Source organism: Heterocephalus glaber, unplaced genomic scaffold (genome assembly GCF_053883595.1).
Source record: "Heterocephalus glaber isolate CG9 unplaced genomic scaffold, H.glaber_assembly_v1.0 deba00001523, whole genome shotgun sequence".
NCBI lineage: Eukaryota > Metazoa > Chordata > Mammalia > Rodentia > Bathyergidae > Heterocephalus > Heterocephalus glaber.
In genome coordinates, this window is record NW_028258327.1 from 22,654,091 (window position 1) to 22,679,064 (window position 24,974).

General features: G+C 36.0%; 1 pseudogene; it reads left to right on the forward strand.

Annotated features, from left to right (window-relative positions):
• The first annotated feature begins 2,017 nt into the window (after positions 1 to 2,017).
• Positions 2,018 to 3,061, forward strand: LOC101708265 (ETS-related transcription factor Elf-3 pseudogene; annotated as a pseudogene).
• The last annotated feature ends 21,913 nt before the right edge of the window (positions 3,062 to 24,974 follow it).

Sequence of the window (24,974 nt, forward strand, 5' to 3'; positions counted from 1 at the left end):
CAGATGAAAACAACACTGAGAACCTCACCCCAGAAAGGCTGCTATCAAGAAATCAGCCAATAACAAATGCTGGCAGGGGTGTGTAGAGAAAGGAACCCTTCTCCATTGTTAGTGGGAATGTAGATTGGTGTAACCACTGTGGAAATCAGTATGGCGATACCTCAAAGAACTAGGGCTAGAGGTCCCATTTGACTCAGCTATTCCCCTACTGGGTATCTTCCCAAAAGATTTAAAAGAATCATACCACAGAGATATATGTGCACCCATGTTTATAGTGGCATAGTTTGTAATAGCTAAAACTTGGAAGCAGCCCAAGTGCCCATCAATTGGAAACTGGATAAAGAAGATGTTCTTTTTTTATAAAATGGAGTACTACTCAGCCATAAAGAACAAGAAACTAGAGTCATTTATAGCTAAATGGATGCATATAGAGGCTATACTTTTAAGTGAAATAAATAGGACACACATGTGTAAAGTTTCTCTAGTGTGAGAAACTGAAAGTGCAAATAAGGGTTGAAGTGATTAAAATGAATAATTGATAATTTGAAATAGGAAAAAAGGTCCAAAGAGATAGAGGTGGAGGGCAGGGAAAGGGAAAGGAAAGAAGGGAAAGGAAAAATTATGAGAAAAGAAAAAAAAATGAAAATGATGTCTATGTAAATAGGGAAGGGTGGAGGGGGAGAAGGGTGCACAGGTAATGGAGAAAAAATAAGATTCAAGATACATCATGTACAGGTACAAACACCCAGTGATAAATGTAAATGTATACCTAAAATGTACCAATAAAAGAACTTCAGAATAAAAAAAATTAAAAAGAAAAGAATCTATCAGTCAGAAAAGGTGCAAAGGGGAAGGGGAAGTGGGACAGGTAGGGGAAAGGAAAGAAGGGAATGGAATTAATATGAGAAAATGAAAAAATGGAAACAAAGTCTTTGTAAATAGGGAGGGATGGAGGGGTTGAAGGCAGGGGAGGGGAATGGGGAAAAATAAGAACCAAGAGAGATTATGTAAAGGTGCAAATTTCCAATGGTAAATGTCATTACATTGTATACCTAAAATGTACCAATAAAATTAATTTTAAAAAGAATCTATGAGTCCTAAATCTAATATTCAAAACTTTTTTAAAATCTATAAATACTTTATTGAGGTATAATTCACACATCACACTATTCACTCATTTAAATTGTAATAGCCAATGGTTGTTACTATATTCACAATTATCAAACACCACTATAGTAGACTTTAGTTTTTCCCCTTAAGTTTATTTGTATATTTTAGGTATACATTATGATCACACTCATCATTGGGAATTTGTACCTGTAGATGATATATCTTGGTTCTTACTTTTCCCATTCCCTTCCCTCCCTTCCTCCCCTCCGCTCATCCCTGTTTACAAAAGCTTTGTTTCCATTTTGACCTTCTTTTCTCGTATTTTTTTCTTTTCCTATGTTTCTTTCCCCCACCTCCTTCCCTACTTCCCCTTTGAACCTTTTCTTCCTTTTTTTACATTATCTAGTACACACACATACACACACACACACACACACATATATATATATATATATATATATATATAGGTCCTCATTTACACTTTCAGTTTCTCACAACAGAGAAATAATTCGGTATTTACACACGTGTCCTATTTATTTCACTTAAGAGTATGGCCCCAATGTGCTTCTAGAGAAAACGTCTTTGTGACTTTGGCATAGGCAAAATTTCTTAGATACAACAGTAAAAGCACAATTTATACAAGAGAAAAATGATGAATTTGACTTCATCATCGAAACTACAAAATTCTTGAGACTCCTTGCCACTCCCTGGTGGAGCTTACAGCCACCTGGATTTCCTTCACCTGTGATCTCTGAAGGAAGGCTGTCTGCCCCCCACATCTGCCCAGGTATGACTCCTACCTGCTGCGACCCTTTGCCCCGGCCTTGGGAAACGGGTGTGGTGGCTGTGCAGCTCTGAAGGCTCCCACTCTAGGCTGGAGTCTCACAGCCTGACTAAGGGTAGCCTCATGGCTGCAACCTGTGAGATTAGCAATGCTTTTAGCAACTACTTCGGTGCTATGTACACGCGGAGGACCCCAGGCTGGCCCCTATTCCCCCTGTTGCCACTTTTGGGGCTGACGACTTAGTGCTGTCCTTGGGCATCGCCCAGATATCGCTGGAAGGCACCGAGAAGGCCAGCTAGCTGGTCGGGGGAGCAGCCGCAGTTCTGGTCGAAGGCCCAGGTTGATTTAATCAGCTACCAAGTGGAGAAGAACAAGTATGACGCCAGCTCCATTGATTTCTCAAGTGTGACATGGACGGAGCCACCATTTACAGCTGTGCCCTTGAGGAGCTGAGTCTGGTCTTCTGGCCTCTGGGGAACCAACTCCACGCCCAGCTGCGGGATCTTACCTCCCGCTGTTCCGATGAACTCAGCTGGATCATTGAGCTGCTGGAGAAGGACAGCCTTGTGGCCTTCCAGGAGCCCCTTCGACTAGGGAAGCCCCTGGAGGTGATGGAGGAGGCTGCCAGGCCAGCCCCTACTACGCTGCCAGCTAGTCACCACTGGAGCCCTGGCCCGGGCTGCTCCGAGGTCTCCACCACAGGGACTGGCACTCCTCAGACTCCCCTGGGAGCAGCCTGAACTTGGACTCCGCTGAACAGTAAGCTCTTCCCCAGAGACGTTTCCTGACTATAAGAAAGGGGGACCAAAAGCATGGGAAGCAGAAACGGAAGCTGAGCGAAGAGTACTGGAGGGCAAGAAGAGCAAGCACGCCTGCAGAGGCACCCACCTGTGGGAATTCATCTGGGTCATCCTCATCCACCTGGAGCTCCACGAGGGCTTCATAAAATGGGAAAATCGGCAGGAGGGTAACTTCAAGGCCATGGCCCAACTTTGGGGCCAAAAGAAGAAGAACAGCAACGTGACCTACAAGAAGCTGAGCTGGGCTGTGAGGTACTACTACAAATGAGAGATCCTGGAGCCGGTGGATGGCCAGCAGCTTGTCTTCAAGTTCGGCAAAAACTCAAGTGGCTGGAAGGAAGAAGAGGTTGTGGAGAGTTGGAAGTAAAGGTCTGAACTAGACCTAAAACTAGTCCCACAGATTGGACTGGGGGCCACAGGTCCCTGAAGGACCAGCAGGCCGGATGCCCCTCTCCACCTCACGGACGCGCTTTCTCTGTGCTGTTATGAGAAGCTGAGTGCTGGCAAGTGACAGAGACCCGGACCCAGAGCCCGTGACCTCTCTTCCTGGCCTTGGAATACAAGCTCTGGTGTCTGAAGCGATTTACACCAGTGCGGCTCATTATAATTCCAACACTGGCTGTGGAGAATGCCTTCCTCCTGCCTAGACTCTGCCAAGGAAGACAGGGGAGGCCAAAGGGGAGAGTGCTGGGATAGGGAACAGAGCTGCTGCCTCCAACATCTTCCTGGATTAGCTACCACATCTCCCTGCTCAGTGCTTGGGCTCCACAGGTGGGGGTCACAGCATCCCTAATTTATGTGCTATAAATATGTAAGATGTACATAGAGATCTATTTTTTCTAAAACATTCCCCTCCCCACACCTCCCCTCCAAACACTAGTGGCTTGACTGGGCCAGGAATGGTGGTGAACCCTGTCAGAAGCCTAGTTCCTTTCTCCTCTGAATGGAGGTACAGTCCTCCAATAAAGTGCCCTCTGGGCTTTTTCTAAAAAATATATATTATATATAAAATATATATATATTATATATAATATATATGTATATAATTCCTTCAAAAGATTTTAAGAGAATAAAAACATAAATCATGAATTGGAAGGAAATATTTCAAATCATCTATCTGAAAATGGATGTATATCTAGAATATATTAGTTCTCAAAATTCAATAATAAAATTAGAGTAAAAGAGTTAAAATCTTTTCACCATTAAATCTTAATAGATGGTAAAGAACACGAAAAATTAATTGAAATCTTTATTCAATAGAAAAATGTGAATTAAAATCACAATGAAATATCCCTGCACAACCATGAAAATAGCTAAATTAAAAAGACTGACTCTACCAAGTGGTGCTGAGGATACAAAAACTGGAACTCATGCATTGCTGCTGAGAATGTAAAATGGTACAATAACTTTAGTTCAGCAGTTTTCTAAAATGTTAAACATATACCTATCATGAGAGGCAGGCATTTCACTCTAGCTATTTACTCAAGAGAAATGAAAGCAAATGTTCTTAGAAAGAATGGTGCACACATATTTGATAGTAGACTTATTTGTAATATCCCAAACTTGTTGCAGCAATCTTAATGTCCATCAACAGGTGATTGAGGCAAATAAGTAGATTTACTGTGGCAGATCCATGTAATAAATTACTATTTAATAAAAAATTAACTATAGAGAAACACAAAAATGTAGATAAATTTCAAAATAATTATACTAAGTCAAAGAATCCACATCAGAAAAAGGTATGTGCAATTTGATTTCATTTACTTAAAATTCTAGAAAATATAAACTATTGTGAAAGAAATCCAACCAGTGTTTGCCTAGTAGAGGGGCAGGTAAGTAAGAAGGGATCCTACTGGAGCAGAGATTGAACTATGGCAGGGGGAGATTCTGGGGACTGTTGGTTTTGTCCATTATTTTGACAGTGGTGGTAGTTTTACAGGTATATACACCTGACAAAACTTATTATATAGTTAATTATAATATCAGTTATACCTCAATAAAGCCCTTAGAAAGTGCACTTATATTTAATTATATAACAAATTAATTCTGGTTATCATAAATACAAATTTATAATGCTAAAATTCCCCTCATGTACTGAATCAGCATCTTATCTATCTTGCAAAACACTTACTGTATATATGTGTTGGAGGAGACATGTATAGTAATATTAATTGTGAATGGTATAAAATAGCAAATTATTGAAAATATATTACTCATATAACTTGAGCCCCATATGCGTTTTCATTTGCTGAAGAAGTTTGCTTAGTGATTAAGAACATGGGCCTGGCGACTGACCAGGTGAGACAAGCAGCTTGAAGCTCTGCAGCCCGTCCCGGGCCCCGCCCATGCCACGGTGAGGTCTGCTTAGCCATGGGCGCCTCCAAGGCCCACTCCTTCTCCCCCGCCCCCATGCGCCTCTGGCCTTCTGGCTTTTCTGCTACCTGGTCCCACACTACAGAGGCACAGGAGATTATAAAGACCCTTGTCCTGAGCGGCACAAGATAGAGCAGAATTTAGTAACCGAAAGAGGGCTTATCAGGCTCCTCCATGAAAACTGAAGCTCAACGGAAAAGAAAAGAGAATCTCTACAATAAAGGCACATCAGACCACTGTACTTGGTCTGCTGCTCGCTTGCTGAGACTCATTGACTCGTATATGCACACGGATTCCTACGTTGCCTACTGTGACAGCAGGGACATACCCTGAAGGGGGCCCATAATTTTTATTGCTATTTGCAAAAAAGAAAAAAAATTTTTTTCTCTTATTTTTAATTCTTAATTTGTACTTTTTTTACTCTTCAAATTTTTACTTTTCTTTCTTTTATCTTTTCTTTTTTTCTCTCTCTCACTCATTCTCTTGCTGTCCCACATTGCTCCTCATCTCCCCATTAGTTCCTTTCTGCACTGAATTCAGATTTCTTCCTTATTGTTTTTTCTCTTTTTCCTTCTCTTACCATTAGGTTTAAGGAAAGTAAATTCGGTATCTAGCCTCCCTGTTGCTGTTAGGTGATTCTATTCACATCTTTGTTCTTTCATTCTGCCTTTTTCTCTTGCCTTTAACAACTTCTTAGAGTTTGTGTGATCTTTCTGTGTCTTCTGGCCTCACTGCTAATCTTACCTGTTCTTTCTACCTGTCCCTCCCTCCCCAACTCCTTTTAACTCCCCACATCAAAGGGGAAAGATGCTATATTGAAGAGTTTATTCATTATAAACTTATGTTGGGTTGGTCCTCGGTTTTAATTTAACTCACATAGTTAAATGTGATAGATTAATAACTACCATAAATTGTCATTTTCTAAGCTGTGCTTGATGCTATGGTATTGCTGACTATGTCATTTGGGCTAACATGTTGTGATTGATCTAATTAGTTTTCCATCCTGGTATAAGGAAAATAAAATACCCTCAGAGTCATTAGAGCCTCAAAACCTAAATACAAGCCATATCTGGAAGACACCTCTGAAAAGCAATCATTCCACGAGGGTTTTAAACACAAGCAACAAAGATACCTACATTAAGCAATTTTGAAATATCAACCCAGGAATTAAACCAAGGACAGTACCAAAAACAAAAATGAGAAGAAACTTAAGCAAGGCACAAATGCAGGCTTCCACACCACAAAAAGGAAATTCTGGGGGAAATGAGGTGGAAAAGTCTGATAAGCAACCACTTGGACACCCTGAACTGATAGCACAGGAAGTAACAAAGCAGATGCATGAGGCTCTAGAAAATTTTGAAACAGAAATAATCTCCCTGATAAATACAGACATGGTGAGCAGAGTGAAGGACATGATTAGAAGCTCTAGAGCAGAAACAGATAAGAAAATAGATGAGATCAGAAACATGCTGGAAGCCATGAATATCCAGCATAAGAAAGATATGGAAAACATAATCTCCCAACATAAGAAAGAAATGGAATCCATGAAACAGATTCAAACAGATATCCAGGAGATTAAAAACTCCATTGAAAGCATGCAGAGCAGACGAAGAGAATCTGAAGACAGAATATCAGATACAGAAGACAGGATTGCGGTTAAGGACCATGAAAACAGAGATTTCTTAAAGATATTAGGGGACCATGAGAAATCAATCCAACAGCTTCTAGATGATGCAAAGAATAACATAAGACTCATAGAAGTCCACAAAAAAATAGGAGAAAGTACAATTGACATAAAAAACTGTTCACAGAAGTAATAATAGAAAACTTCCCAGACAGAGGTAGAGAATTGAACGTACAGATAAGTGAGGCATATAGAACTCCAACCAGCCATGACCAAAAAATATCCACACCTAGACATATAATAGTCAAGATCCCAGAAACCCAACAGAAAAACAAAATTCTACAGGCAGTTAGAGAAAAGAATCAAATCATCTACAAAGGAAAGCCCATCAGAATCACGGTAGGTTTCTCAACACAAACCCTCAAATCAAGGACAGTCTGGAGTGAAGTATTTCAAGCCCTAAAAAAAAATAACTTCCAACCTAGACTGTTGTATCCTGCAAAATTATCTTTCAAAATCAATGGGAAAATCAGATACTTTCATGACAAAGAACACCTGAGAAATTTCGTGAACACCAAACCAGCACTCCAAACAATTTTAACCTATATCCTAGAAAGAGACAATGAAGGTCAGAACTCCATGAGGCCCAGCAGAGAGAAGCCACCATGCAAAGTAAGACAGTAAAGTGAAAGGGGGGAAAATAAGAAATAAAAGAGCCAAGAAGAGTAAAACATCATGACAAGCATGAGTCAGTATCTGTCAATTATAACTATCAATGTTAATGGCCTCAATTCACCAATCAAAAGAAATAGACTGACAGAATGGATTAAGAAGCAAAATCCAAAAATATGCTGTATACAAGAAACACAGCTAACTCAAAAGGAAATCCATAGACTGAAAGTAAAAGGATGGAAAACAGTTCTCCACATGACAGGAACCTAGAAAAAACAGGCGAAGCAATCTTACTTGCAGACAAAGTAGATTTCAAACCAAAACTAATTAAGAGAGACAAAGATGGTCACTACATCCTTGTGCAGGGAACAATCCAAGAGGAAGAGATGACAATCCTAAATGTATATGCACCAAATATGAATGCCCCCAACTATACAAAACAAATATTAATGGACATGAAAAACCAAATAAGCATTAATACAATTGTAGTGGGGGGACCTCAACACCCCTCTATCACAAATACACACATCAACTAGAAAAAAAATTAACAATGAAATTCTAGAACTGAAACAAGCTATTGAACAAATGGACTTAATAGATGTTTATAGAGTGTTCCACCCCACAAAATCAGAATACACATTCTCTTTATTTTATTTTATTTTTTTATTTTTCCCCCATTACTAGCCCTCCCTTCACCCCCTCCACCCTTCCCTATTTATAAAGACTTTATTTCATTTTTTTCCATTTCTCAGCATTTTTCCTTTCCCTTCTTTCCTTTCCCCTGCCCCTCCCACTACCCCTACCCCTTTGGACCTTTTCTTCCTATTTTGCATTATCTATTATTCATTCTAATCATTGGTACATTTTAGGTATACAATATAATGACATTCATCATTGGAAATTTGCACCTTAACATAGTCTCTCTTGGTTCTTATTTTTTCACCTTTGCCCAGCCCTCCCTTCAACCTCTCCAGTCCTCCCTATTTACAAAGACTTTGTTCCTATTTTTCCATTTTCTCATATTAATCCCATTCCTTTCTATCCTTTCCCCGAGCCCTCCCATTTCCTTCCCCTTTGCCCCTTTTCTTCCTATTTCACATTACCTATTGTACATTTTAGTCCTTATTTACACTTTCAGTTTCTCATACCAGAGAAACTCTTTGGTATTTATACATGTGTGTCCTATTTATTTCACTTAAGAGTATCGCCTCAATGTGCATCCACTTAGCTATAAATGTCTCTAATTTCTCATTTTTTATGGCTGAGTAGTACTCCATTTTATTTTAAAAAATGCCACATTTTCTTTATTCAGTCTCCAGTTGATGGGCATTTGGGCTGTTGCCAAGTTTTAGCTATCACAAACTGTTCCGCTGTGTACATGGGCACACATATATCACTGTTGTATGATTCTTTTAATTCTTTGGGGAAGATCCCCAGCAGTGGAATAGCAGGGTCAAATGGGACTTCCAGTCTTAGTTTTTTGAGGTATCTCCATACTGATTTCCACAGTGGTTGCACCAGTCTACACTCCCACCAGCAGTGGAGCAGGGTTCCTCTTTCCCCACAGCCCCACCAGCATTTGTTATTGGTTGATTTCATGATAGCAGCCATTCTTTCTGGAATGAGGTGGAATCAAAGAGTTGTTTTCATTTGCATCTCTCGAATGACCAGTGTTGTTGACCATTTTTTCATGTATTTATTTGGTATTTCTACTTCTTTGTCTTGAGAAATGTCTGTTCGTTTCAGATGCCCATTTTCAGATTGGGTCTTTCAATTTGGGGGGTCTGATCTTTTTAAGTTCTTTATAGATTCGAGATAGTAGACCTTTGTCTGAGGAAGAGCAGGTGAAGATTTTTTCCCACATTGTGGGTTGTCTCTTCACACTGCTGGTGGTTTCTCTTGCTGTGCAGAAGCTTTTTAATAAGAAGAGATTCCACTTGTAGAAAATAATCCAAAAGTTCATCTGGAACCAGAAGAGACCTAGCAAAAGCAATTCTAGGCAACAGATACATGACAGGTGGTATCACAATTTCCAACTTGAAACTATACTACAAAGGCACTGTGATAAAAACAGCATGGAACTGACAAAGAAACAGACCTGAGGATCAGTGGAATAGATTAGAAGATGCAGAAACAACTTCAGACATACTCAGCCACCTCATCTTTGACAAAGGAGCCAACCACCCTCGTTGGAGGAAAGATAGGCTATTTAATAAATGGTGTTGGAAAAACTGGATTTCAACTTGCCAAAGTTTAAAACTAGACCCATACCTATCACCATGCACTAAACTAAGATCAAAGTGGGTTAAAGATCTAAATATTAAGTCAGAAACACTAAACTTGCTGGAAGATAAGTTGGGGGGATAAGTTAGGTAGAACAGGGGGAATAGGGGCCAGCTAGCTGGCCTTCTCGGTGCCTTCCAGCGATATCTGGGGGATGCCCAAGGACAGCACTAAGTCGTCAGCCCCAAAAGTGGCAACAGGGGGAATAGGTAGAACTCTTGATGACATTGGCATAGGAAAAGACTTTATGAGCTAATCTTCAGTAGCATGGGAACTAGCACAAAGAATCGTCAACTGGAATCTCATCATATTAAAACTTCTGCACTGCAAGAGAAAGTACCAACACAGCTAAGAGACAACCTACAATGTGGGAAGAAATTTTTAGCCACTGTGCCTTAGACAAAGGTCTACTATCGAGACTATATAAAGAACTGAAAATACTCTTATAGGGAAAAAGTTCTTATAGGGAAGGGTGGAGGGGATGAAGGGTGCACATGTAATGGGAGAAAAAATAAGAACTAAGATACATCATGTTCTAGTACAAACACCCAATAATAAATGTAAATGTATTTTATAACTAAAATGTACATATATATATATATATATATATATATATATATATATATACACACACACACACACACACAAATAAATTTTTAAAAAAGGAACAGGGGTCTGCAGTGTGACTACCTGGTTGAAATCCAGAGATTAGACTACTTAGCAATGTGGCCATGTGGGCCACTCAGTCGTTTTGAACCTCAAATTATTCATCCCTAAAGTGGAAGTAAAAATAGCATTAGTAGGGCTGGGGATTTAGCCTCAGTGGTTCTGCCACATGCCTCTCAAGCACAAGGTCCTGAGTTTGATCCCTGGTACCAAAAAACCCCAATAGCATTTGTACCATAAAAATATTGTGTATTGTGAAGAGTGGATGAGAGAGGTGTGCAAAGTTCTCAGCAAAAGACTATGTACATAGAAATGGCTCCATAACTGTTATCATCACTGACTTGACATTTGCCTAAATGGGTACATAATCCCATCCCATTGACCTGTTGATCTGACTTCCAGGACTCTCAATTTTAAGGACCTGCCTGTGAATCTGAAAGTAACTTTATTATAAAAAATTCTGAAAAAGTATGTAAGTGTCAAGGAGAAATGTTGTTATCAAGCATGTGCCTTTTTTCTTTTGCATTTTATTTTATTTCATTTTAAGTACTGGGGACTGAACCTATGCTTTTCATAAGCTGCATCATAAGCTATATCCCTAGCCCTTTAAAAAAAATTAGTTTTGTTTTGTTTTGAGCAGTTTCTCACTGCTGCTAAATTGCCCAGGCAGGCCTCAAATTCCAGATCCTCCTGTTCAGCTTTGCAGAGAAGTGGGATTACAGGTGTGGCAGTTGCCTTTAAGTTGTTGTAAAGTGTGGCACCCTACACAGCCTAAGGCCTCTTAGCTGAAAGAGTATGAAAAAGATTTAATGTAGAGACAAATGTTATTAGAGTGCAATAATATAACAGATATTCAGAATTAGAGCAATTATACAAAGAACATTTAAACTTCATTTCTTTCTGCACTTTTATTTTACATGTATGTATATATGACTGGAAGGACAAATGACCTTCCAGGGTCATAGGGACTTTCTACTTGAACCAGGTCTGGAGCTCTGCTTATCCTAACCCTGTTCCCAGGGGCTTCCCACACAAAGTTCTACTATCTTATCTCATCTTTCTGTATTGAAATGTTTAAGAAGTTGAGGATCTGAAAATGTAATTTAAATTATTTTCCATTTACTAGGCTAAAATTAAAGCAAAACCTGTGCCTTTCACAAGGTCCACATTATCTGGGATACTAACTCCCATGCAATAGTTTATTCTAATGCTGATGAGTAAAGGAGGCCTCATTGCTCAATAGTTTGTTTACAAATGAAATCTATAGAAGCATAAAATTCAGAGATGTTCTTTTTTTTTTTTCAGAACTGTTCTTGATTAGTTATTCTTTCATGTTTACTCACTCCAGTATTAAATCTTCCCAACTCATAAATATCTTTTGGGAACAAATCTTCTGGTTTTCATAGTTCCTTCCTACTATTGGAACATTTTTCTTGATATTTGACTTTTTTTTCTTTCCTTACTTTTATCCTATTTATCCTACTTATCCTGTTCAGATCAAGCCACATCATTTTTCCCAAATGCTTATGCTTTTCATACATGTTACAACTCATCTGAGACAACATCTAGTCAGGCTCCCCATGTGCTTTACTTTAGGACTTTTATGGACTGTATTCTGTATTAGAATAAATCTCTGGTAATAAGATACACTGTTTCAGGGATAGTATCAACATACTTCTAGGGAGAGGAGCTTACTGTCCTTGTGTCCTTCTTAATAAATATAATATGTAGAACCTACACTGAAAATGATCCAGGAAGTTTTCCTTTTACATTATTATAGTTCATTTCTGTTAACATTTAGGACACTGATTTCTATGGATTTTTTCATTTATTATGTGCCAGTTATTGATAGGCATCATTTTTTCACATATTTAACCAAATAAATGAGTCAATCTATTTATCATTGTTTCCTGTTTGTTATGTTTAATGTCTTTTATTATTCTTGATTCCTTCATCTGCTAATCAGAAATAATTCCTATCTACTAGGGTTATTGTGCATATAGTAAAAAAAAGAATAATCCATGAAAGTTTCTAACAAATTCTTTGCACAAAGTATGTGCTTAATAATCAATGTTCCCTCCATATTCCTATTTTTAATTTCCCACTAGTGCCCTTTTTGTACTAAATATCCCATGTGCTACCTAGACTACAACATTGTTTCCCAAAGGCTTGTTGCTGATTGATGCCACACCTCTCCCATTAGCATCTTTCCTTGATCCGCTCATTATTTCCTTTTGTTTACAGACTTTCAGCCCTATTTTTCAACCAAGTGCAATTTCTCTGATCCAAAAAGACTTAAATTCATCTTGTCAGTAAAGTCTCAGGAGACTATATCATGTCCTTTGCTAAAATTCCAATGCAACATCTGCTGAATCTTACAGTTCAAGCCAAAAAGAAGCTATTAAGTTTATATTGTTTGATTTTTTCTTTGTAAATTCTGACTATATATTGCTAATTTGAGTTTGTAATAAGTGTTTCATTTATCATCATATAATCTACATCTTCTAGACATGGATACAAGTCTATGTTAAAATAACATGGCTTTGTCTAATTATAAAAGTACCAGCTCATTATAAAAACCTTTAAAAAATCAAGAGAAATATATAAAAAAAAGAAAAAGGTATCTACAGTCACTCTGCAAGACACATTTTGCTGTTTTTTACACACATGTATTTTACCCAGGTTTAAGATATGTGCATATTTCCTTTTTATAAAACAACACATGTACAATAAATTTTAATGATTACTATTTTGCACTTTCAAACTTCTTTCTTCAATTTTACACAATTAATTTTTTTCCATCTAAGGCAACGTTTTACCTCCTAAATATAGCACAAATTTAAATCATAACAACAGCCAATGTAAGCAAGTATTGTATCTTAGTGGACTTCCAAATGATCAGAGCATCATTATAGATTTTAAATAGAAATATGATTTGGGGTTTTTTATTTTCAAAAATTTCTGCTTTTCATTAGGGACTCTCTTTGAAACTCATCATTACATCCTAATGATTTGCAATTTCTCCTTTGCCTTTCTCTTGTTATACATCTCTAAATGATAATAAATAATAGAAATTTTTAAATTAGATGACATAAGGGACAATTTTGTTTTTGCTGTATTTCCATGAACTAACCTACACTAATTTTCTTTATTTATAATGCTGAAAATCCTCTTGACTGGCAGCAACAACTCAACCATGTTTTGATTTGGCTTTAATCTTCATCTGGCTTTCCCCACTCCATCCCCCAAAGCTTTTGTTAATGAGTCTTTATTATGCCAAACATGATTGTTCATCATTGATAGAAGGCTTTCCTAATATTTTCATACTTTCAGTAAATTCCAATAAAGTTGACTGAATGCAGATGCTGCTTCTCTTTATGACTCACCAAATTGACTTAAGTATAATACATCTGAAACATTCTGGAGAACTGTGTTTTAACTCCAGAATGGTTAGCAAGCTCATAGAATGTTGGGTAGTTCTAATCTGCCAGGGGTGTCTACATTATTGTAAGAGTTAATATGTCTACTTGCTGGAGGAAAGGCTGTTTCACTTTTCCTCAGTTGTTTCTGAGACAAATACCCATTTACACTCTGTTGTTTTATATTTACATGCTTCACTCCTGCAACCCTTCCTATCATACAGTGCTTCATCTGTGCTTTTTGAAGTTCTTTTTCAGTTGTGCGGGCCCTACCAGGCTTTAAAAACCATGAACACAGTAACTTGCTTTTGTTCTTTTTTTGTATACCCAGTATCTAATCCATTATGTGCCATTTCACTGTTTGAATTGAAATGAATAGTCGGATATGGTAACACTTGCTTTGTGTCTATCTCCCTCATTCTTTAGAAACCATTTCAAATAACTACCTTAAACATCATTTCAAAAAGATGGACAAGACAGTGTTGTGATCAAATGAGTGGGCTTTCGAATCAGTTTGTGGAGATTAGATTCCTAGTGTCACCACTTATTTTGTAGGTGTCAGGTGGCTAAACTTTGTGCTTCACAGTGGGAATTATCCCAGTACCCGTAGCACAGGATTACAATTACTCGCACACTTTCCAGAACAGTGCTGAGCATGTATTACATGCTCAGTAAATATTACCAGCAATTATTAATATTAAAGGTCTGTAATGTAGCAACAGGGAGCACTGTCTTACACTGTATTGTATCCAATATAAATCAGTACAGTAGAATGTGACAAAAATGAGAAGAACGTGGCATCTTTCAAGAGTATTCCTAGATATATAAATTTTAACTTAAGAGGAAATGTTGGAAGAAGTTTTTCTGGATACAAAAGCCTGGAGAGATCACACATGACAGAAGCTAGCTCCATTAACATTTTTTTAACTCAATTCTGTCTCTGTTTTGATGCATCTTTCATTATGTCTCAAGCTTAACTGCAACCCCCCCAACAAAAGTGTAGATTCCTTGATGTCAAGTCTGGATCATAAACTTCTTAGTTAATAAATAAAAAGCGAATGGACTGTGATTCCTCTCATAACTACATTATCACATCAATCCTACGTTAATTTGGAAAATTAAAAAAAATGTTAAAAGTTAAGTGTACTATCAAAACAACTCCCACATTTTCTTTCAACACTGAATGAACAATGGCCATCCTCGTCACTGAAAATGCCCACAATTCCCATGTACAAAGTAGAGACTTTGCTGCCTTTTTGGTTTCAGTTTTCACTTTTCTTACCTGGAAGCTGCCACAGACTGACAAGAATAGCTGCATTTTAAAACTCCTCTAGAACAGGAGTGGACTCCTGGTTCTCATGCTCCAAGTGGATGGTCCTATGAATGCAGATGTTTAACGCATGTATCCAGATGTTCTCCTGATACCTGTAAGTACCCTCCTTGAACAGAGCTGCTTAGCTCAATAAATAGCTGCGGAAGAAGTGAGGTATTTTCCTAGCTTGCGGAGACCATCATCTCCCTGAAATGTTACTATTTCTATAGAAGTTGCACTGAGATAGTAGTTTTTAGACAATGTCTGATTTGGTGCTTCTGGGAAGACATGCCACCATTAAACACTGTGATTCTTCCTTCATTAAGAATCCCAGCAATTGTAATCCCAGCAATTCGGAAGCCTGGGACAAGAATGCAAGATTGAGGACCCCCTGGGCAATTTAACGAGATCCTGTCTCTAAATAAAAAATAAAAATAAAAAAGAGCAGAGAATGTAGCTCAGTGGTAGAGCACCCCAGTGCTGAAAAAAAAAAAAAGAAAAAGAAGAGAGAAAAAAAAGAGTGATGGAGCCAGAGTGGTAGCAGAGGAAGTGGATTTGGATACAATAGATAAGCTGCAGTTTTAAAGCAGATTACTACTAGTGGTCAGGGCAGCCTCTGTCTTGGAGAGCTTTAATAGCTTGCTTTGTCAAGCCGTGATCTGAGGGAAGAGTAAATGGCTTTCACATTTTTCCTCTGGTTGAGCAAAGGTGCTCTGGTTGTTTGGGATAATACATTGTTCCCTTTAATTTGTCTGTTTTTAAATAAAGCCATCCATTTATGATAGCTGGAATTTAAGAAGTGGGTTGGCATACTGAGTAAAATTTTGGTGGTCATTATCTCTCCTACCTAGGGTATAGGCAGACTGAAGTCTTCTCTGATGCACAGATCCTATTTACTGTTTGCAAACTATTTGGTTCCTTTCTATTCATCACTAATTCTCCCAAACTTGTGAATTTATGCTCTGCTCAGCAATAATTCATGAGATGAAGTAATTTTTCTTCTCAGATAAACTGGATTAATAATTTTTTTCATGAAATATAGTCATCTAGATTAAAAGAGATTTGGTCTCTGGGCTGGGGATTTAGCTCAGCAGCACTGTGCCTGCCTTGGAAATACAAGCACCTGAGTTTGATCTCTGGTACCAAAAGAAAAAGGAGATTTGGGTTTTAAATGCCAAAGCAGCTGCCAGGGGAAATTATGTCCTTTGCTCCAGAGAAAGTCTTGAAGTCCTAAAGCCGTGCTTGCCTGCAACAACTTAGACCCTAGTCACAAGACAGGGGCTGCAGTGGAACATTCTGGCGACATTTCTATTCTTCTATGCAAAAAGGCTTCAGAGATCACGTTAGACCTGAAGGGTTCCAAGGCCAGAAAGAGCCTGTGAATACCAAATTAGGATTTCATTTATAATTCTATGAAGTTTTGTACTAATAAACCCAAGAAAATTGTGTAAGATTATCTAAAAACCTAGTCAAACAAATTTTATCTATCGGATAAAACTACTAAAACATCTTGTGATCCTTATCCTACTTTGTACATGTCTCCCCATTCGAGCCTCCTAATTTCATAGTTTTAGATGGGTGGCTTTTCAGGTGGTACAACTTACTCTAAATTTGAACTCTCATCTTTGTAATTTCTACCTAAATATATGCATGTGTTTTTCCTTTTCTTATTTTTTCTAGCAATACCATTTATATATTATACTTACTAAAGAAACATAATTTTATCCATTCACTTTTGATTTTCAATTTTCATAAGGCATGCACTCCTTCTCTCCCTATTCTCTCTAACTTTGAATTGGGTTAACAAGTCATTTTCAGTTTAAAGCATTCAGGTAGATGTTTTCTTCAGGGAAAGACTGAAGGAAAAAATCGCTTTGATTTTCTTCTTTCTTTTTTACTCTGCTTTGCTTCTTTCATTCTACCTTCTATTTCAAATCATTTTTTCTTCCTAGTAGTCTCTTTCAATGCAGTCATTATAAAATTTAAACAAGATAGCCCATACCCTGAAGAAGAGCCAAAAGTGAGCTAGATAGGGAAATTGAACATACGATGTAGGCCCTGAATGTACTCCAGCACTCCAGAGACTGGCCCCCTTTAACTATGGGTGGTAAATCTTACTTCCTGGAAGAGGACCACTGTAAAACAGTTAAACAGACATGATCAAAATATTTTGACTCTAATCTTTTTATTTTAATCTTTAAAAAAGACCATTCATTATTAAGTCAGAAAACACTTATCGTCAATCATATTTCATTCCTCTTTCTCTTGCTAAGAGGCAAAACAGCAATAATTAAGAACATGCAAGTTCCAAATAGGCCAGTGAAAGAGTAAGGAATCTATTCTGCAGAATTGGCAAAACCTGTATCTAATTTACATAAGGAGCCTTTCTTTATTCTTCATTTTGATTAAATGTACCCGTTTCAGAGAGCATTTCCCATGATACTGGTTGTGCAGGTAATTTACAGATTAAATTACTTAAGATCTAAAAGAAAAGTCAGAAGAATTAAACATACTCTGTTAGGTATTCATCATCATCATTATTATTAACCTGTAAAGGTTTGGTTCTTAGGAAATGAGTTTTGATTATCAAAGCACTTTCCCAAAGTCCTTCATTTGATGGGTGAGTAATGAAGATCGCTGAGAATCTTATCTTTCTATTGTTTATATAGGCTGTTTCACTGCAGTTGTTTGTTAGTTCTGTGCAGAAATAATGACTCTTGCTGCTTTATGTTATTCAAAAAATACAATTATACAAGGCCTATAAAACTGTAGAATCAATTAGTATATGCTTTTCAATATTTTCTTATGTGTGTGAAATATGTTTCTGTAAACATTTGAAGGATTAACTTTGACTCATTTGGGTTTAAGTATCTTGAAATTAAAAATTAGCTATTTATTCTAATAGAATTGGACATGAAAATTGAAATATTTTCCATTTATCACTTATAATTCTCTTTTATTTCTCTCTCTCTATTAAATTTATGAGGACTTTATATCCGCTCTGTTTTCTTTACTTTTTTCTTATATTTCCTCTTCCAGCCATGTTTGCTTTTTACCAGTCCCTAAAGAACTTCTGTTGTCATCATTTAACATTTGAATGGCGATAATATTTTACAAAATGCTTTACAATATTTTTTATAAGTTATTCTCATGCCTTCAATAACTTTAGGTTATTATTCACAATCCAGCACAGGGTTTTACTTTTATTTGTAGGCATATAGATATTCCTCTTGTCTCTGCTTTGTCCAGTAGCTTTGAAAAGCTTTAACTGGAAACCATGTTCAGTTGTAGGCTGTACAGATTTCTGAATACATTACTTTCAGAAGCCTTAAAACTTTCTGTGGCTTATTGTTCTTACATTACCTCTAGATCAAAAGGAAAGTGTTTTATTTTGCATCTAGACTCTTGAAAATATACAAGAATATGGAATAATTTGATGCACATGATACTGAACTTGGAACATCCTCAAATAATAGATGAGATTAAAAAGTCCTAAGAAGTTGGATTTATTTGAATATAAATTTAAAACTTGAGACCTGTTCCTGTTTATGATTTTAAAATAGCATATTTTAAAAGATTCTTAATGTTTCTATAGTTAAGAAGAATTCTGATATGTATCACTACTCAGTTGAGAAATTTAATATTAATGTTGATATATTGATGTACATTATTTTAAGAGAACATACATGCTTCTTCCCTTCCTGTTCCCAGATAGTCCCCAGAAGAGTGAAGCTTTGAAGCGGTTTTCCCAAATACCAAAACTCTCTCAAACTGTATGTGATTCAATCACGGACCATAAGTTCAATGTATAATATGGCCTTTATGAGAAACCAGAGTAAATATCCAGTACACTTTTTCACCAGTACACATTGGGAGCTCCTTTAGGGAAGCTTGGACAAGGATCAGTGCCATTGGAGTGTTTGCCTTTGGGAATATCTTTCTAATCTAACACCCAAAGAGAGGACACGCTTCCTGTCATATCTTCTTTAAATCTTAAAAACTAAGGAGCAAGTTGAACTATGGCCAACAGATTTTTCTCCTTGGTAATATTCTTAACTTTTGGGTTATCCTGATCTTATTTCTCATTTGTTTTATTGTGTTTTACCCAATAATTTGTTAAATATAATTCCCTAATCAGTGTTTCCCAAACTTATTCATGCTGTCACCTATTAAATTTTTGTATTTGTATAGCACATGAGGGTAAAGGATTTTGGAAGGTTTTATATGGAGCTTGGTTTAAAAAATTACATGTATATAAATATGAATAAAATATATATGTACAAATTACCTTATGTAGATATAGTAAGAGAAGACATAAATATTGAGGATACTACACATTGAATTTATATGCAACTTCCAAATAAACCTTTTAAAATTTTTAATGGAAAGTTTATTTCAGTATATTTTATTATACAGTATTATGATTTGGTTGGCTATACACATATCTTAAATAGTGTTTTCATGATGATCTCTTCATATTTTTAATAGAAATCATCTGTGGGAAACTATGTTCATGTAAATAGGAGGTAGCAAATAGTAAAAATGTATTATCACTTTTTTCTTCATTTCATAGGCTCCTTCATATCTACTGATGTTCAATTCATTTGAACATTTTAAAGTAAACATGAATTATCTTTTTCATTCACTGATATATGTAATATTTCATTTGTTATAAAAAATAAATTTCAGATTCAGTTTATACTTTTTAAAAAATCAAGTATTTCAAACTACTATGAAGATTTCCCCTAATAATACACAGATACTACTTGACCTTACAAGGTTTTTATAAAGATTCAAATTATTGTCTTAACTAAAAGTGCCTAGCAAATTATTTTAATTTCTGTTTTCTAAACTTGAAAATTTTACTTATCAAAATATAACATATTATATTAATTATATTTAACATATTATATTATATTATATGTTAAATTATTTTAAACATATTCCATATACATGGAAAAATCTTTGTATATTTTGATTGAAAGCATTTTTAAAGCCAAAACTACATCTCTACAAATCTGTGAAGTGAAAAGTCATCTGATTTTTTTCTTTTTTATTTCTTTTTTAGTTTATGAACCATTGCCAAACTTCCTTTGGACAGCTGATGCAATATAATGTGAAATAGCAGAAAATAGAGTATTCTTATCTTATTTTGCAACAATTTGAAAATAGATGGAATTATGGTAGATTAGATTTTATTATATTATCACCTTTACAATATTTTATGTGTAATTCAGATGTAAAGACATTTGTACATGACAGCATCTCTGTAAATAGAACATATTACTAAATCTTAGGGTCTTCAAAAGGAATTCTTCTGTCAAGCCTTTCTGCAGTGATAAGGTAGCATATTACTTATTTCAAATGGTTATTTCAACCCTTAGTTTGGGTATTCTCTGCAGTGCAAATATAATTCTCCCAAAGATTTTCCTTCAGGGTTCAATTGAATGTTATTACTATCAGTACTACTGAGTCATGAGAGGTTTTTTTTGATTCATAGTTTTTTAGGTAAGTGTTGTCTCTGTGTCACTTGACATGTTATAAATGGGTTAGTTGTGCATTGGTCTGGAAATAAGTAGCTTTAAAAAGTAAGTCAATGTAAATATAGAATTTTCTTGTGCCTCTGTTTTAATTTTTCAAATATATTTTAGCATCAATACATTTTTAAAGGTTTTTTTAAAATTCCATGAAAATTAACTAGATTTTCAAGTCCTCAAATACTACCTCCATTTAATTTAATAATTAAATTCTAAAAATTATAAATACTAGTATCACTATAATAAATTACACTTGAAATTTTGATTTCTGAAACTGTAAATTTTAGAGCTTCCTATAACTTGATAATTATTTGATTTTTATAAAGATAATCTTTTTTTAATTCCCAAAACAATAAATAATTCACTGCAAAATCCATTTAAAAAATCAGTAGCTGGTAGAGTGGCATGAACTTGTAGTCCAAGCTACTTGGGAGGCTGAGGCAGGAGAAATATAAATTACATCCCAGCCTCAGCAACTTAGTGAATTAATGAGATCTCATCTCAAAATAAAAGTAAAAAAGGGTTGAGGATGTAGCTCAGCACAGGTACCCAAGGTTCAATCACCAGTAACACAAAAAGAAGTAGAATAAGGAAGAGGAGGAGGAAGAAAAGGAGGAAAATTAACAAAAACACTTTATCTCTTCCATTTTGTCTCTTCTACTCAGTTATTCCAAAACTGTAGAGAATTTTTTTAGTTCTATTTTTTGTAAGTACAAAATTCATAAGACCCCTTTAAGAGCCATTGTAGTATTAAATAGTTGGAAATTATTTCTTATATAATTGGGTACTGATTTTTTCCTTATTTGTTTCTTTTAGCTATTTTTCCTCCTCCACTCTTTCCACCACCACTATCTATTCAAAGGCCCCTACATGATTTCTGAGCCCAAAGGACTCTATCCTGGCCAAGTCATCATATGCTTGGCTACCAATTTGGCGTTAAAGCTAATCATGCAGCAGCTCTGCCCAGAAGGTTCATAAAGTCAGCACCACACTGAGAGTGGCATCCACAACTTCCACAGTGTAGGTACAATTTACCTTTCTAGTGTAACCCTGTTAATTTACATCTACTCCCTGCATAAGTAAGCCTACCAACCTTTAACAGAATTCTTCACTGAAGGATGCAATTAATAGGAAGAGATATGAGAAGCAGCTTCCAAGTAGAGGTAGTAATGTCAGAAGAACCTAGTCCAGTTGCTGTTTCAGTGTTTCTAGTATGTTCTCTCTCACTCATAATCCTGATACACTTGCAATGCTTTTTCTCACAGCAAGGCCCAAACGGATGGACCATCAGTGTGTTTCAAAGAGCCCTTCCAGGAAGTCTTCTCTGCTACCTAGGTATCATATTTCTTTTTTGACTAAAAGAACATTATATTCTGTAATTTATTAAATTCTGCCTTGTGCTATAGCTGCTTTTGTTTCTATGGTTTATTTTCAACATTATTTTTCCCCAAGGTAGAGACTCTAACATATTGCCTCTTCTATGTCACATGGTCCCCAAAATGATGTCGTCTTCAAAATAGGAACTTTAATATATGTATTTATTGAATCAAATCAAACTTGTGGGTAAAATATATTCATGTTTTATGTACTCATATTTTGGGGAAGTTTATCTGAAAAGGAGATGTTATTGAAAGGAACTGTGGTTTCTTGGCAGCTATAAGAATGTAATTTTACCTCATCATTTGAAGAAAGTATCCAATATCCTCTCAGTTTAATAATAATAGCAATAGGACTTAGAGAAAGAAGAGAAATTCTTACATTATCAGAATATAGTGGAGCCTTAACTTACGAACTCAATTCATTCACAGGGGCTGGTTGTAACTCGAGTTGGTAAATTGAAGGCTCAGATTCCTCTATACAGCCTTCAAAGTCTCTCTCCTGTACACAGTGTCCTTAGAGAGACATCGGCCCAGGATTTCTCAATTAACGCCACACAGGAAAGGATGTTGTAATGTTCCTTCCAGAACTCTTTAAGTGTTAAATCTGTGTCTGAGGCCATCTGGAAGCACAAGCAGCTGGCACTTGGGTCATAACTCAAGACTTTGATCATAAGTTAAAACTAAAATTCTGGTCATAATCCAAGTTGTTCATCTGTCAGGCTGGCTGTAACTCAAGTGTCCATTGTACAAATGTAAATGTAATTAATGATAATTATTTCTCTGCTACACAATTGAGAAGATCAGCATTTGCATGCAAATAAATTTCTATGGCTAAGCATCACATACAGGAAAGTACTTATGGAATTATTATTAAAGGTATATTATGAAGCACATCAAAATGCTCAATAATCTCTTATGAAATAATTGTTTTATTCATGGTACTTATACCAATTTTGAATATGTTTAAAAGCAATGGTTTCAAATCGTGTGACTTGCACAGCCATACCATATCAGTTGCTTATTGTAAGGAGCAAGAAAGTCAAGAAGATAGAGAAAGTTTACCTTGCTTTACAGTGATTACAATGTATTTATAATTTCATTTTCTATTTGATCTTGTTAGAATATCTGTATGTGAGTTTACTGTTTAGTGCTTTGTTCTATAATAGGTGCATTCTGGGGGAAGAGATAAAATAATTGATAGTAATAAAATAATAAAGTAAGCACATACTTCCGAGGAATTTGGTTTGCCTTTTCTATGCAGGCAGTAGTGAAAATAATATAAGCTTCCTAAAACAGCTTTCAAGTATATTTTTATGAATAACTTTGATGTCAGGTTTTCTTGCAAATCAGGTTGAAATTATTTGATTTCATTGGCTGAAAGCTTTGTACTATTGAAAAAAGGAAGGAAAAATGATTTTTAAAGACAATCGCTGAGTGGATTTAGAAGCTTAGACCATTAAAGCTGGAAAGAACACAGCCAGTACACCTTCATTTCTCTCAAAGAAGGAAACAGAAGCATAAAGCAATTTTATTCAGTGATTAATGACAAAGTACGACTGAGAAAGATACAAAAATGTGGCATCCTTGTCCTGACTTCTACTATGGTGCATTTTCTACCACTATTGCTTTATTTTGTTTTGCTAATGACATTTGAGTCTTATTTGTAATGTTTAGGAGCATGAGTATGCCACACTGCATTTCACAGAACTAATAGAACAACAGCAATGTGAACATTTCTCCCTGGTTAGTGCCTCTTAAATATTCAATAAAGAGAGAGAAGCAGCTGAGAAAGGAGGGGCAAAGATAATTTTGGAGAACTACCTGAAAAAGTGGCTATGTGAAGATTTTGTAGAATCATATATGCAAGGTAGGTGGCAAACCAAAATCCTTATAATGTTTGGCTCTCATGTCTGACCAATTTATCCCAAATTATCACCAGGAAGAATTTTGCTTGCCTAACTAGTTGGAAGAGGGCTCAAACTGGTGACAAAATCTGGATCAGGGTTTGGTATCATTTGCCACAGAGCCTAATTCGCAAAGAATGTCCCAAGCAAGGAATTGTGCTTCTGTCCCTGCTGAGAATTCTGTTTACTTGCTTAAGCAAGTGTGGGCATTTCTTTCATCATTCCTTTACCAAAAAGCTCAGGAAACTCTCCATGTTGTTTGTAAAAGATGTATGAGAAACCAAAAATCATTCCATTCGTGGATGAAATATCCCCGTAACATAAATTTAACCTGAAGGATACTTTCGGCTTTCCCAAGAATGTTTATAAAGAAAAAAAATCATTCTTCATGACCAAGGAGAGCTCTACTGGTGACTGGTTGACAAAAGACTTTGGCTCAAAGACCTGATTGAATCTGAAGAAAATGTGTCACAACAAACAGTCTGAAAGAATGTTTCCATTTCTGGAGTAAGTGTGGGTGAGCACTTTAACTTTTCTAAAAGAAATAATGTCTGCAAGTTAATCATGTCAGTGTCCTATGTCGAGTTAGAATTATCAACCTTGCTGACCAAAAAATATGCCACAAGTAACTTTTTTTATCCATAATCTGTAGTTTCTGCTCAGATTATTTAAAATTCATACTGCTTTATCTTGGCTATTCAAAATGTTTCTGTGTTCACCACAATTCATCCTACTTTCAATAGTCAAAGGCAAATATATTGGGTAAAATCTAGTAGTTTGTTACAAAATTATACCATGTGCTATAAAAAATAATAGAAAACTTTTGATGTTTATTGCTTCTAATCAAAATCACTCTTTCTTCTGTTAATTAAGATAATCCAGAGCCGTGTTTAAAGCCATGAAGCAAAGCTTGGTTAGAGTTTAGTTTTCTATTATGCTATGCATGACATTCTCATGAGATAAATCATATAGGAAGAACTGTAAGCAAATCTTTTTCTTACCTGATTTCTCCTCTTCCAAGAACATTTGAGGAAAAGCTTTCTTATAATTATCAAGGAATACTAACAACATCATAAAATTATATGTTTTCAAGTGTTTCACTTTTATATCA